The sequence below is a fragment of the Saccopteryx leptura genome, chromosome 1 (assembly GCF_036850995.1).
Source record: "Saccopteryx leptura isolate mSacLep1 chromosome 1, mSacLep1_pri_phased_curated, whole genome shotgun sequence".
NCBI classification, from domain to species: Eukaryota; Metazoa; Chordata; class Mammalia; order Chiroptera; family Emballonuridae; genus Saccopteryx; species Saccopteryx leptura.
This window is the reverse complement of record NC_089503.1, coordinates 43,711,115-43,725,980: the sequence shown is the minus strand read 5'-3', so window position 1 is coordinate 43,725,980 and position 14,866 is coordinate 43,711,115. Positions and strand designations below refer to the sequence as shown.

The 14,866-nt window shown below is 37.9% G+C and overlaps 1 protein-coding gene across 18 annotated transcripts in view; it reads right to left on the bottom strand.

Moving 5' to 3' along the window:
• Window positions 1–14,866, bottom strand: part of SOX6 (SRY-box transcription factor 6) — a 655,048-nt gene that overhangs the window by 211,634 nt on the left and 428,548 nt on the right. The window lies entirely within an intron of this gene.

The following is a 14,866-nucleotide window of genomic DNA, read 5'->3' as shown; positions in this document are numbered from 1 at the left end:
CTGGAGATCCTTCCTCTCCTTGAAGTTGCAGGTCCCTGACTGCCTCCTCGGACACCACTCAATTATACTAAGCCTAAGTGCCCTGTATTTAACTAATTCTCTCTACATCACCAAATAACTTCTGCCACGTCCAGCTTAAAAGACACCAAAACTAGCACTTGAAACTTTGTCTTTCATCGAATCACAGTAGAAACGGAATGTTTTTCCATTTAGGTAATGGTTCCTGACATCATCACAATTTTTGAAAGAGGACAAAAGTTATTAGACAATCATTTGAAACTAAAACTAGTGTTCTTGGTCTTTTCTTCTCCCATTTTCCTATGAATAATACAAGTAAAAAATGTATAAGGAGGAGCCAGCTTTTGTGTGGCTGAGAAATGAACGATGCTATTACAGTACAAAATACACCCAGCCTGTTAGAGTTCTTTAGAATAGTTTGTCCACCTTGTCCACATGTTCCAGCAGAGCCAGGTCAGCTTAGCCAGGAGCTTTTTCCATCTGCACTAATCTCCACCACTGTAGCAAATCCATCTGTGCATGTTCTAAGAGGAAAATCTTCCACTGAAGTGTATGTTTAACAAAAGTCATGACTGTCACCTGATTGAGAGGACTTTACCCTTTATTCTGGCCTGCGGGTTTCTTAACTGTTGTTTAACATTACAACTTTAACATTTTCTTAATGGATCGGGTGGTGGTAGAATGAATTCAGTGTCTTGCAGTGAGACATTTACACCTTTTGCATCATTTATTTTCTTTTATTTTGAACAAGTAAAAATATCTGACTCTAAACATTAATAACTTTGGAAGTTACCTTATGTGAATTAAAAATGGTTATGTCAGTACATCCTTTCAGAATTTAAAAAATATTTCCCTGTGCTATATCAAGTGTCACACAGTATATCAATTTTTATTTCCCATCTCTCAAGTCTGGTATGCATACTGTTTAACTTCTTAAATTCTAAGTATAGATATAATTCACAAAAGCTGGGCAAATGCTTGACTTACACGAGATGGCGTACATAAGATTTATATGAACAACTTTATTTTAAACAAGAAAGACTTTTGCATTTTGTGCTGCTACATCACATAACTTCATCTGTGTGTGTGTGTATGTGTTTTAAAGGCTATAAAATAAACTGAAAAGGTTCATTTACTATCTCTCTAACTTCACAAGCACTATTGATCTAATAGAAAAGCCCATCTTAGTGCAAAAGGTGAGAATTTGACCCTATTTTCCAGAATAAAATGCCATGCTTTCTTTTAGACAATCTCCAGGCAGCTCTGTCTCATTCTTGGCTGACCATTTCTGAGTGCCTGATAAATCTTGCTTTCCTCTGACAACTAAAATATCTCTCATTTGGCAGCCAGAGAAAATTGTTGTTCTTTCTTTTCCTTTATAATTTTTATGATGATAATAATTGATTAAGGTGTATCCATATTGAGTATCCTATATTTGCATTACTAATTTGTGAGTTCTAATTATGCAAAATATGTACATGTATGTTTCTTTATTAGGTCCTCTGAAATTATTCCTATACCTAGTATACAAGAGCAACAACAATCATGGTAATAGATATTGTTCATTGAGCACTTAGTAGGGGCCTAATACAATGATCTCTAACTGACTGGTAAGGTACCAATATTATCCATCTTTTAGGAATTATGGCATTCAGGCTCAGAGACATTAAGTAACTTGTTTCACAGCTAGTAAGTAGTAAACAATCACAGAGCTAAGTAGTAGAGTTGAAATTTAAATGTTGATTTATTTCTCTCTAATACCTCTGCTGGTTCTACATAAATTTTTAATTGCACACACCCTAAGACAATGCATCTTATCCTCTAAACCTACTACAGGGGGTCTTTGAGTTACAACACAGTTCCATTCCTATGACAGTGACATACCCAAATTTTGGTGTAAGTCGAAACACACCCTAGCTTAAGTCACTTACCTATCCTAACACAGTTGCAAAATCATAATCTAGAACATAAAAACACAAACATGTCGCATTTCTGTGTATTCTTCTGCTGGACACAACCAAACTAGTTCACCCTTGTAGAATGTAAGCATAACACCAGTGGCATAAGCTGAAACACTCACATCTCAATTTTTTAAAGTTTTTAAGAGCATGAGCATCATAAACTCAAAACGTCGTATGTTGAGACTGTCATAACCCAAGGACCCCTGTACTTATATGTCCAAGTGTATTTTAAAAGTGCATTCACAGTCATCCATTCCTCATGTATGTCAAGCTGCAGTCAATGACATAGAAAATACTTTTTTTAAATTTATTTATTAAATTTAATGCAGTGACATTGATAAATCAGGGTACATATGTTGAAAGAAAACATCTCTAGATTATTTTGACATTTGATTGTGCTGTGTACCCTTCCCCCAAAGTTAAATTGTCTTCTGTCACCTTCTATCTGGTTTTCTTATGCCTCTCCCCTCCCCCAATCCCTCTCTCCTTCTTCACCCCATTCCCCTTCCCCCCAGCCCCCACCCCTGTTGCCATCACATTCTTGTTCATGTCTCTGAGTCTCATTTTTATGTCCCTTCTATGTGTGGATTCATATAGTTCTTAGTTTTTTTCTGATTTACTTATTTCACTCCGTATAATGTTATCACAATAAAACAACAGGTTGATTTCCTGGGTCAAAATTCATTCTGTTTATATAATAGAGATCAAAGGACATCTGAGAATTTACTTTATAAATATTTGCCTAATTATGAAAAACTATGTTATGTTTTTATTTTAAATATCTCCCCCAAAGGCACAAATCTGATATCAACACATTCCTATCTTGGCTGTATACCCCGTATAAATAAAAATCAAGTTATTAGAACTAACCAAATTATTAAAACTGTTTTGAACCATAATCCATTATATACTTTCTAGCTATTATAATAGCTGTGACCAAAGTCAAACGTATATTTCAACTGCTCAAGAATTATTTGCTTATGGAATACTACATGGCTGTGAAAAAGAAGGAAATCTTACCTTTTGTGACATCATGGATGGACCTGGAGATTATTATGCTAAGTGAAATAAGCCAGTCAGAGAAATAAAAATATCATATGATCTTACATATATGTGGAATCTAATGAACAAAGTGAACTGAGGAACGGAATAGAGGCAGAGGCAGGGTCACAGGGATCAGAGGGACAGCTGACAGAGAGAAGGGAGATGAGGGGATAGGATCAGAGAAGGTAAAGGGATTAGTGGAACTATATATATATAAAAAACACAGAGATATAGATAACAGGACAGCAAATCCTAGAGGGAAGGGGGAAAGAAATTAGGGAGAGGGGAGTAAAGGGGGTATAAAAAGGGATACAGGGGTGGGGGGTGAGGGAGTTATATTCAGTGGGACACTTGAATCCATGTAAACACAATAATTTAAAAATTAATAAAAATATTTTTAAAAATAATGATTTGCTTAAGTTATGCCCCAAACATCACTCTATCTATCTGTAGATAGGTAGATAAGTTGATAGATAAATCCATAGATAGTCTAAACAACTCAGTGTTTGCATTTAACCATTTAATCTGCATTACACAGTAGAAAGCAGTGCTCCTCAATCCTGATTGCCCTCTGGAATAATCTAAAGAGTTTTTAATAATCACCATCCAGGACTGTATCCAGACTAATTAAACCAGAATCTCTGGAATGAGACATGGGCATCAATATTTTTAAATGGCTTCCACGTGATTACAAGGTACAACAAAGATTGAGAACCCCTGGAATAAAATACTGTCACTATGTCATCTGAAGAAGGTAGCTGCAAAAAAAGGTATTAGCATTAAAGGTGACTGACCCTCAACAGAGATACATATCACTTTAAAGCCTCCAGAAAGTAATATAATTAACTACCTAAGGATGTTGGTCAAACAAGTGTGTTAGGCTGGCTTGCTTGTACTTTGCATGATTGGTGCATGAGCACAGGGCAGCACCACTTGTGTATAGTCTATGTAAGGTGTAAAGCCAGGAGCCGCCATCGTGGCCATTCACATGCAGGTTCCCATTGGATTCGGACAGTCGGTAAAGAAACAGCGGAGCCAAAAACTGATGGGCCATAGTCTTTAATTCTAGCTTGCACCCGGCGGGCAAGTAAAAATACACACTGGGCTCCAAAACCCAGTCACATTCAGTGCTCACAAAGCCACTGACTTATCTGAGTTTCCTAGAATCAAAGGTTTCTAGCTCACCAGACATTCACCTCTGTTCCCCATCTCCTTCCTTATCCCAGATACAAACTCTGTACAGACTGGCATCTCACTCAGCACTCCGCCATCTTGGCTGCTTCTCCTGGCCTCCTCCACGTGGCCTTTCTCCCACTGCTGGCTCTACTCTCTCTGCTCTCTCATGCTAACCTCAGGAACCAAGCGCCAAGTCCCGTTCTGCCCCCATTGTATAGTGTAGCTTCACAACCTTTAATCCAATATACAAAATAGGGTAGTCTCTAATACAGTCACTTCTCTGAGGCATGATTGGATTGTACCGCCCTACATCAAAAAGGGTAGGAAAGGCTTAATCCCAAAACCAAGCCCCAGGCTACAAGGATTCTGCCTGCCTTTAGCCCACCCCAACACACATTAATATCACCTGGGCGATGGCCTCCTCGTGTTATCTTTAACAAAGTGAGCATAATACATTTTATCTGCCCAACAATCCACCCCTATGCTCACTTTACTACCCACAATCTATACCACCGGCATCCCTGTGCAAGGAAATTAGAACATTACACAAATTACAACAGCAAAAAAAGGTATTAGCATTAAAGGTGACTGACCCTCAACAGAGATACATATCACTTTAAAGCCTCCAGAAAGTAATATAATTAACTACCTAAGGATGTTGGTCAAACAAGTGTGTTAGGCTGGCTTGCTTGTACTTTGCATGATTGGTGCATGAGCACAGGGCAGCAACACTTGTGTATAGTCTATGTAAGGCTGCAGGTGCTTGCCCTCAGGGCAGCAAATTGTAGGTTGCAGATTGCCTGCTGAAATTGGGAGGGACCATTTTTTGCTATTGTTTGCCAGAGAAGAGGTCCCCCCCACCCCACCTGTTTGCTCATCAGCCCAAAGAGAGAAAAGTGGTTTTCCCTGCCTGCTTGCTCATCCACCATTGCAAGACTCGAATAAACAGAATGGCCCACCATTTTACCGCTTCGCAGTTTCTCTACCATCTGCCCGAATCCAGTGTGAACCTGCATGGCCATGGCCACCAGCCTTACGAAGGAGTTTATATACCAAAAGAGTCACTCAGCAATAAATACAATTCATCCTCCTACTCTACAAAAAGTTTCCAATTATGTTCTTTTTATCTCTTTCCTTGTGGGTATGTGTAAAGCCAGGAGGCACGGCCAGAGCCACCATCTTAGCAGCCACCTGGCCCATGCAGGTTCGCATTGGATTCGGACAGTCGGTAAAGAAACAATGGAGCCTGTAAAGCCAGTAATCAGGGCCAGGGCCACTATCACAGCAGCCCGGCCCATGCAGGTTCGCATTGGATTCGGACAGTCGGTAAAGAAACCATGGAGCCAAAAACTGGTGGGCCATAGTCTTTAATCTAGCTTGCACCCGGCGGGCAAGTAAAAATACACACTGGGCTCCAAAACCCAGTCACATTCAGTGCTCACAAAGCTACTGATTTATCCGAGTTTCCTAGAATCAAAGGTTTCTAGCTCACCGGCCTTATTCTCCTCAGTTCCCCATCTCCTTTCTTATCCCAGATACAAACTCTGTACAAACTGGCATCTCACTCAGCACTCCGCCATCTTGGCTGCTTTTCCTGGCCTTCTCCACGTGGCCTCCTCCCGCTGCTGGCTCTATTCTCTCTGCTCTCTCATGCTAACCTCAGGAACCAAGAGGCAAACTCCTGCTCCGTTCCCATTTTATAGTGTAGAAATCCAAACCCTTAATCCAATATACATAATAGGGAAGTCTCTAATACAAAGTCACTTCTCTGAGGCATGATAGGATTGTACCACCTTACACCAAAAGGGGTAGGAAAGGCTTAATCCCAAAACCAAGCCCCAGGCTACAAGGATTCTGCCTGCCTTTAGCCCACCCCAACACACATTAATACCATCTGGGCAACGGCCTCTTTAACAAAGTGAGCATAATACATTTTATCTGCCCAACAGAGCCACACACTGGTGGGCCATAGTCTTTAATTCTAGCTTGCACCCGGCGGGCAAGTAAAAATACACACTGGGCTCCAAAACCCAGTCACATTCAGTGCTCACAAAGCCACTGACTTATCCGAGTTTCCTAGAATCAAAGGTTTCTAGCTCACCAGACTTATTCACCTCTGTTCCCCATCTCCTTCCTTATCCCAAATACAAACTCTACACAAACTGGCATCTCACTCAGCACTCCACCATCTTGGCTGCTTCTCCTGGCCTCCTCCACGTGGCCTTTCTCTGCTCTCCTCTGCTCTCTCTTCTAATGATAATCTCAGGAACCAAGAGGGCAAGCTCCTGTCCTACCCCTATTTTATAGTGTAGCTTCACAACCTTTAATCCAATATACAAAATAGGGAAGTCTCTAATACAAAGTCACTTTCTGAGGCATGATAGGATTGTACCGCCCTACATCAAAAAGGGTGGGAAAGGCTTAATCCCAAAACCAAGCCCCAGGCTACAAGGATTCTCAACACACATTAATATCACCTGGGCAATGGCCTCACGTGGGCAACGTCATCTTTAACGAAGTGAGCATAATACATTTTATCTGCCCAACAGTATGTACCCATAGTTGTAGTAATTCTGGGATATAAATTGATTCTAATAACAAATCTATTTTTCCTCATTTAAAGATAAATGGAATGTAATGAGATTTTAGATGTTAGAAACTATTATCCACATTTTGCAAACTAAGAAACTGAAGTGCACTAAGATTTATTCAGGTCGCAAAAAAGGGCAAACTGACACACAACCGGGAATGTTGAAAACAGCGCTAGATTAGGAGTCAAGAAAGTTAGGTTCCACTCGTGGCTCTGAGATTTATTTAGCTTTTTAAACTTATACAAGTCTGTGGTCTGTGCCTCAGTTTCCTTGTGTAAAGTAAAGGATTTGAACTAGAGAAAGAGTTTCAAAGAAATTTCAAAGAAACAGATAAATGGGGACTTGCATATAATTGGAAATGTTTTATTTTACAAATAAAATTACTGGAAAGCAAAAGAAATAAAGCACATACCATTCATTACCCCCTTTACTTTATAAAAGGAAAGGGCATTTTAATTCCAAAGAGGGCAGAAGAAAACAATCTCAGGATTATTTTCAAGTCTAACTTAATGATAAACTCACTATAATGTCAGCCAACAGGAATAGCTAGACCCACCCAACCCCATCAGTGAGTGAGAATCATGAGCACCTCTAGATGATGTTCCCAAGGTTAACATTCTGTGAATGTGGAAGCACAGTAGAGGGGAAGCTCATTTAGTACCTCTTAGTGTAGTGATCTTTCATAATGTTTGCCTTATTCAAGTATCCAATTACTATTTGCTTAAGATTGTTATTTAAATTGACTTTCTTTTTGCTTAATTACATTTATTTCAAAAGGAAACTTTATATTACTACCTGAAATAGAAAACTAAAATCATTTGTCATAAACAGGAGATAACCAGATAACCATGAAAATAAAAGTTTTATTTTATTTTATTTAAGTTCTACTTAAACATAATTGCCTCCAAAGGTTCTGAGACTATAGTGATGCCTCTCTCTGCTCCTACAAAGAAAGAGTAGTGCCTCTTAGAAAGGTATTAAAGGCTAACACTAAATTGAGCCATTAATATAATCAGAGAGAACAAGAAAAAAATAGAAGAGAGCCACCCTTTCCATGGGGAAGTGATTCAGTGTTACCTAATGTCATATGCTGGCACCCCCTGATTATCTGCCCACTCTGCACCTCACTTCCCTGCTCTGGAGAGGTAAAGAGCTCTCCCTCTTTCATTAAACCCAGAAAGCAGCATAGACTTTGGTTTCCCTGAATTTTTAGTATCACTAGTTTGAGACAGAGCTGGGGAATGGAATCTGAGATAAGTACCAGTAGATAAGATAGAGAAGGGAGTGTCAGCCAGAGGGAGCTGGGGAATCTGAAGGATAGTGCCTGAAGAGCATTGAAATTCACATCAGGTTCTGGTCTGCTGAATGACATCTTTGCCATAGGCCTCATTTAGAAAGCAGGTAGTAAACTGATTAATAAGTCCACGTAGTAGCTCATAGAATCTGGTCAAGGATCACCTCTTCTTATTTCTAGATCTATTCCAACTTTAACAAACAGTCTAGCATGACTAACTAAGGCAAAGTTTTGTTCTACAATAACAATTTAGATTTTTAGCTGTGAAGTCCCTTGCAATTCAAGAAGAGTATGGCAGCTTTACCTATTCTTTATAATTCAAAATTTTCACTATTAAAATGTTTAAAGCAAGCTAGGGAGCATCTCTCATTACTTAAAAAGTTAATTAGATTACATAAAAGAAATAATTTGATTTGCATTTTTATCTTGGTTTTAAACTTCCAAAGATCACAACAGCCTGCCTGTGGGCAATTAGAAACAGCATACAGCAGAAAATACAGGAGAGAGGGTCTGTTTTTCCTGGCTAATTCATGATTGAAGATAGAATTACAAAATATTTTAAGGGCTTGCTGAAGCTGGGGGCTAATCCTAAACTTCTAAGCTTTGTTTATAACCCTCGTTTCATTGTAAGAGGGTATCAGATACACGCACAGTGCCAACAGAAGTATCAAATTGCTTCCAATGGTCCTTTCAGAGGCAGTTGGAAGGAGATCTGTTACCTGATCAATAACACACACACAAAAAGGACTGTTCAGGAGAGCCAAAACAGGAGCACGGTAATTGCTTTTTGTTTATCAATGCTAAATACAATTAACAAAGAGATACAACATAAGACAGAGGGACCTATGTGAGACTGCAAGGCTCCTGACTTTCCTCAGTTCTGTTCGCTGCTTCAGCCATCTCCAAAAGACAATAAAAGTGAGGTCCAGCTCTTAAAATTAGAGGTCAATTAGATACTTAATGATGAAGCATATCTTCAAATATATATCTATTATTATTATTATCCTAGCAAAAGAATTAATTAACCAGGTCATGCAGGCCAAGAAGGCTAATGTATAAAGTAATTATTTCTGATCTTTAGACAACTACTTCACATAAATGGTAGTTCTTATTCTGCTCAGCAGATACCTGAAATGCCTGTAGTTAATCATACTGAAAGAAACAAGAGGCAAGGTTTATCTCCTTAAAAGGTGAGAGTACAACTCAAATTATTCTATTTAATGGTTTAAGAACAATCGCTTCCTTGCTTATAATATTAACATCTCTTCTGGTTAACAGACAGGAAGAAAAACACACATTTAATAGTGTTCTACCATGTGACAAACACACAGAGATAAATATATCAATAGCATACAGAAATATAACTAGAATAGAAAATACTATGTATGAAAAATACACATATACCCTTAATAAGACAGAAATGTCAGTGAATAGACAAACACTTGATTTTGTAAATAAGCAGCATGTACTATAGCGTTTAAAAGAGAAAGCTTTTGGATAAGACTGAGAGTATCTGCAAAGTAGCAGCAATAGCATTTAGTTTAGGCTTTCCACAGATTGAGTTCACCAACTAATAAATATATTAAAAGATAAGGGGAGGGGAATTAATATTGTATATTAATGAAGATTAACAAAAACCTAAGAATTTCAAATTTCACAATTACACCCTAGAAAGTGTATGAGTATGAGTTGACTAAATTATTGGTCCTGGCACAGGAAACCAAATGCCCAAATAAAATTCCAATCAGTTTGTCCATTCTTTTTTTTTTTTTTTTTTTGTATTTTTCTGAAGCTGGAAATGGGGAGAGACAGTCAGACAGACTCCCGCATGCGCCGGACCGGGATCCACCTGGCACGCCCACCAGGGGCGATGCTCTGCCCCTCCGGGGCGTCGCTCTGCCATGACCAGAGCCACTCTAGTGCCTGGGGCAGAGGCCAAGGAGCCATCCCCAGCGCTCGGGCCATCTTTGCTCTAATGGAGCCTTGGCTTCGGAAGGGGAAGAGTGAGACAGAGAGGAAGGAGGGGGGGTGGAGAAGCAAATGGGTGCTTCTCCTATGTGCCCTGGCTGGGAATTGAACCCGGGTCCCCCGCACGCCAGGCCAATGCTCTACCGCTGAGCCAACCGGCCAGGGCCAGTTTGTCCATTCTTTTTTTTTTTTTTTTTTTTTTATCTTTTTTTTTTTTTTTTCATTTTTCTGAAGCTGGAAACAGGGAGAGACAGTCAGACAGACTCCCGCATGCGCCCGACCGGGATCCACCCGGCACGCCCACCATGGGGCGATGCTCTGCCCACCAGGGGGCGATGCTCTGCCCATCCTGGGCGTCGCCATGTTGCGACCAGAGCCACTCTAGCGCCTGAGGCAGAGGCCACAGAGCCATCCCCAGCGCCCGGGCCATCTTTGCTCCAATGGAGCCTTGGCTGCGGGAGGGGAAGAGAGAGACAGAGAGGAAAGCGCGGCGGAGGGGTGGAGAAGCAAATGGGCGCTTCTCCTATGTGCCCTGGCTGGGAATCGAACCCGGGTCCTCCGAGTTTGTCCATTCTTAAGAGACCATTGTTGTTTGGTCAGTGATATAAGGAGAAGACACTCCCTGTACAGCACACAACACAAGCCAGTTGAATGACACTAAGATTGGGGTCTGAATGGACATGAATAATTGGTTAACACCATTCATGCCTGGATAAGTAAGTTTCTCACAAAGATATTTTAATAAGCTGATTTCTCTTGCAAAGTAAGTTCTAGCAGGAACATGCCATCATTTATTGTGTCCCTGTTGACATGCTATCAAAACCAAAGAATGTGGTGTGTTGTGCCCATAAAGAATACCTTCTCTAGATTCAAAAACCATGACAAGGTCAAATGATGGTAAATGAATAAATATATGGATGGGTCAAAAGATCAAAATTTATAAAATATTTTCTGTTTTGCTTAGACTAGACTTACAAGGATTGGTAAAAGTAGGTGTACAGTTGGGAGTATGCAAAACAAATAGTTTATCCTTGAATTATTTATTAATTATTGAATATTACCATTTATTTGTATTATTTACTGTAAACCTGTTTTCCTACTTCTGTATATATGTAATAGAATATATATATATAGATATAAACTGTAAATATGCTTTGATATGTCCAGTGGATTAAATGTAAATTTTGTTTTCTAATCAACGTAACTCATAAATAAAATTCTTCAAGAGACTGGCTAAGATACCACATGTGTACAGTGCAGTGTGGGGAAGAAGGTGAGGCGGTTGTCTGCCCTTTGGAATTACAGTATGAGCCTCAACATTCCCAACTTCAAGGGTTCATATTCCATGGTCTATTAGTTTTACTTTCCATAGAGTTGATAAAAACTATGTATTTTTGTCTTAGAAATAGAAAAAATGTTTAACTTTTTCTGGGCTCCGTATTAGGGGGGATTACCTAATACACAGTGGGGCAAAAGTAGATTTACTGTTATTAATATGGAATTTAATACAACAATTAATAAATAATCCATGAATAAATTCTGTGCTTTGTGTACTCATAACTGTTAACCTATTTTTGCCCCACCGTATATGTAATAAAGTAGAGGAAACACCATTTTTCTCAAAGCACAAACCTAGGGATTTGAAGTCACTAAGCAAACAGCCTCCTAAAGATCTGTTTATATTGAAGCATTTTAATAATTGTTTAAAGTTATTAACCTGATTTAATAGTAAAAATGAACTCATCAAAGCTATAAAACATTATTAGTTCACAAAATCATTCATCTTATTTTTTCAACAAAGCTTACATGATCTTAAAAGTTCGTCTTTAAGATTTTAGTTAGGTTTTACAAAGTCAAATGATGTTTGAAAATGGTATTCAAGGAAGAAAAATATATATAAATGAAGTGATTTTAACTTGTATATACGTATTTTGAATGAGTTCAAATAAAATAAGCCTGTAAAATAGCATCACAATACTACCTTAATCATGCCTTATCCTATTTCTAATGAAAAATCCTGCTTTTAAATTCACGCAAACCATTAAGGTTTTCATTTGTTTCCATTACAACAGGCCCAGATGTGCTTCCATGTGGTTGCCACAAGAGGTTAGACACTCTTTTTCTTCTTTCTAGTACAGCCTGCAAATTCCAAAACAACAGGACTAATTCAGAAGTCAGCATTCTAAACTAGATGTAAAGAACAATCTTGAATGTAACCACCTGACACTCACGATTCATAGCCAATTGCCTAGGCTTAGTTTTGCTGACCATGTTAGCTAAATAGGTTGTAGGACTCAAGATTTTAAGAAAATAAAAAAAGTCCAACTTGTTCAAATTGTCTTCGTGTTCATTTGCTTTCAGAAGAAAAGTTAGGTTTTGTATCTATCATCTTATTTACTCTGTTACATTTTCTTTTCAAACGGGACAATTTTTCTTTCGTGATAGAAAAATGTTTGAAGCATCTCTTAAATCTCATGTTTTGCTCAAAATATATATTAAAAATTAGCCCAACAATAATATCACTCCTAAATTTAATCATGTCTATGGCTTGTCAAAAGCCATTTTTGAAAATACAGTTAACCCATTTCCTTTTCAAAAAATAAACCCTAAAAGTCTGAATATCAAATACCCTCTTTTTAAGTGTCAGAGATGAATATGTGTTATGTAAAGAGTACGTATTTTTCAGAGTTTGAAAAATTCTTTGAATGGTCTCATACTGATAAGATAAATACTGACAAGATATGCAGTGAAGAGTCGCTCAGGACAGAAAGAATTGTCCATGCAGGTTAGTGCTTCCCCTTATTTTTTACAGCATAAATTCTGGTTACAAAGAATCCTATATTTCTAAAATAAATATAATGAACCTTTAATCTCTCCATGATTTTATAATTTATACTGCTGAGATCAAGTGCTGATTAGCTTCAATTTTTTAAAATTTAAACATTGAGAAATATCCACAATGTTAAAAGCAATTAAACTTCTATTAGAAAACTTGAAACAATTTTCCTATTATTTCAAATTGAATATTCTGATGAATAACATTTTAAGATCAAGTTCTAGTTTCCTGAAAAAGGCATCAATTTCATGTAGTCAAGCTGCAACTATAAAATCATATGTAATCAATAACTAGTAATAATATTTCATAAAAATACTCTGAATTGGTTGCTTTTCATCTGAGAGTCTCAGTACCACAGGCAAACATCAATTAAGACAGCCACTTATTATGAACAACATTGAACTAATAAGTGAAATACATTCAAAACAAATAAAGAATTAAGTAATAAAGAGGTAGTGAAAACATTAATAATAAGTAACCAACAAGGGAACATCTCAGGGAAATTCTTCCATTTCCTGCTTTACAATATGAGAAACAGAAAGAACTAAATGATCAGGTTATTTAACACCTACAGAATTCTTAGAGAGGGATCTAGAAAAAATGTAGGAAGCCACAGGCTAAAAATCTTGACCTCAGCAGTAGGAGACACACTGAAAATTCTAATAAGGGCAGAACAAGGGAACACCTGGACAGTTATTTAATTAAGTATCTCAGCATGAGTTATAAAAAAGATATCAAGATGAGAAATTATTATAAGATTTAAAGGCTGACTGTCAAAAATGCCAGAGACATTCTACTTCCTCTACATTTGGACTCTTTGTTTTGGAACATATAGACTTGAGTATGGAATATATTTATATATAGAACCAGCACTAATATTAAAGCAACAACAAACCACTGGTTAAAACCTCATTATGAAGATAGTCATATTAGGTGCCCGTACTTCTTCAAGCACTAAATCGCTATTTTCAATGCAGTGAGTACTATCTGGAACACTAAGGATAATTGACAAAGGGAAGCAAGGATCCAAGTTAAAAATCACTGGCTTTCAGCAATAAGGTAAATTAGACATTATGTGAATGATTCTTTAAGAATACAGAAAGGTATAATATTAATCTCAAGAAAAAGAATGATATAATTCCTAATATACTGCCCCAACTAGGCTGCTACAGATCCCAGTGGTTAGAAAATATCCTCAGCAGCCAAGAGAAACCACAGAGGCTGTGGTGGGTGCATATAACTGACATCAGTATTCCTGAGGATTAATTACCAGACAGCCACACCTATGATCCTATTCAAAAACAGAGACCACCTCCTTACCTATCTCAATAGCTGTTGGTTGAATTAACCACCAAGTGCCTAAAAGAAGGACAGAAATCAAAATTTCTTCCCAGGCCACTGTCATTATGATCTATAATCAGAGATACCCTGCCACCACAAAAAAGAGAATTCCTAAATTGTGTTATAATTATGCAGAAACAAGTTATTCTTCCTTGCTAGACTATAAGCTCCTTGAAGACATCTAACAGATGTCACTCATCTTTATATTCCCCTCAGCATCTAACAGAAATGCAATTACCATATTTTTTGCTCCATAAGATGCACCTTTTCCCCCCAAAAGTGGAGGGGAAATTGCCCATGCGTCTTACGGAGAGAAAAATAAGGTACTTTATTAAATATTTTAACACACCATTTGGTTCAGAATATTTTTTTTCTTATTTTCTTCCTTAAAACCCCAGGTGTGTCTTATGGGCAGGTGCGTCATATGGAGAGAAAAATATGGTAATATCTGTTAAAGAACAAATTAATTACTACCAACCTTCTCCCAGGTCATAAGATTCTTCACCTAACTGGTCCAATCAGATAGTCCTAACAAGTAAATAAATATAAGCTTCTCCCTACCACACTGTTAGATGGAGAAATACAAAGCAGAAATTGATTTGTGGCAATCAAAAGAACATGTGTATGCTACCTTGGA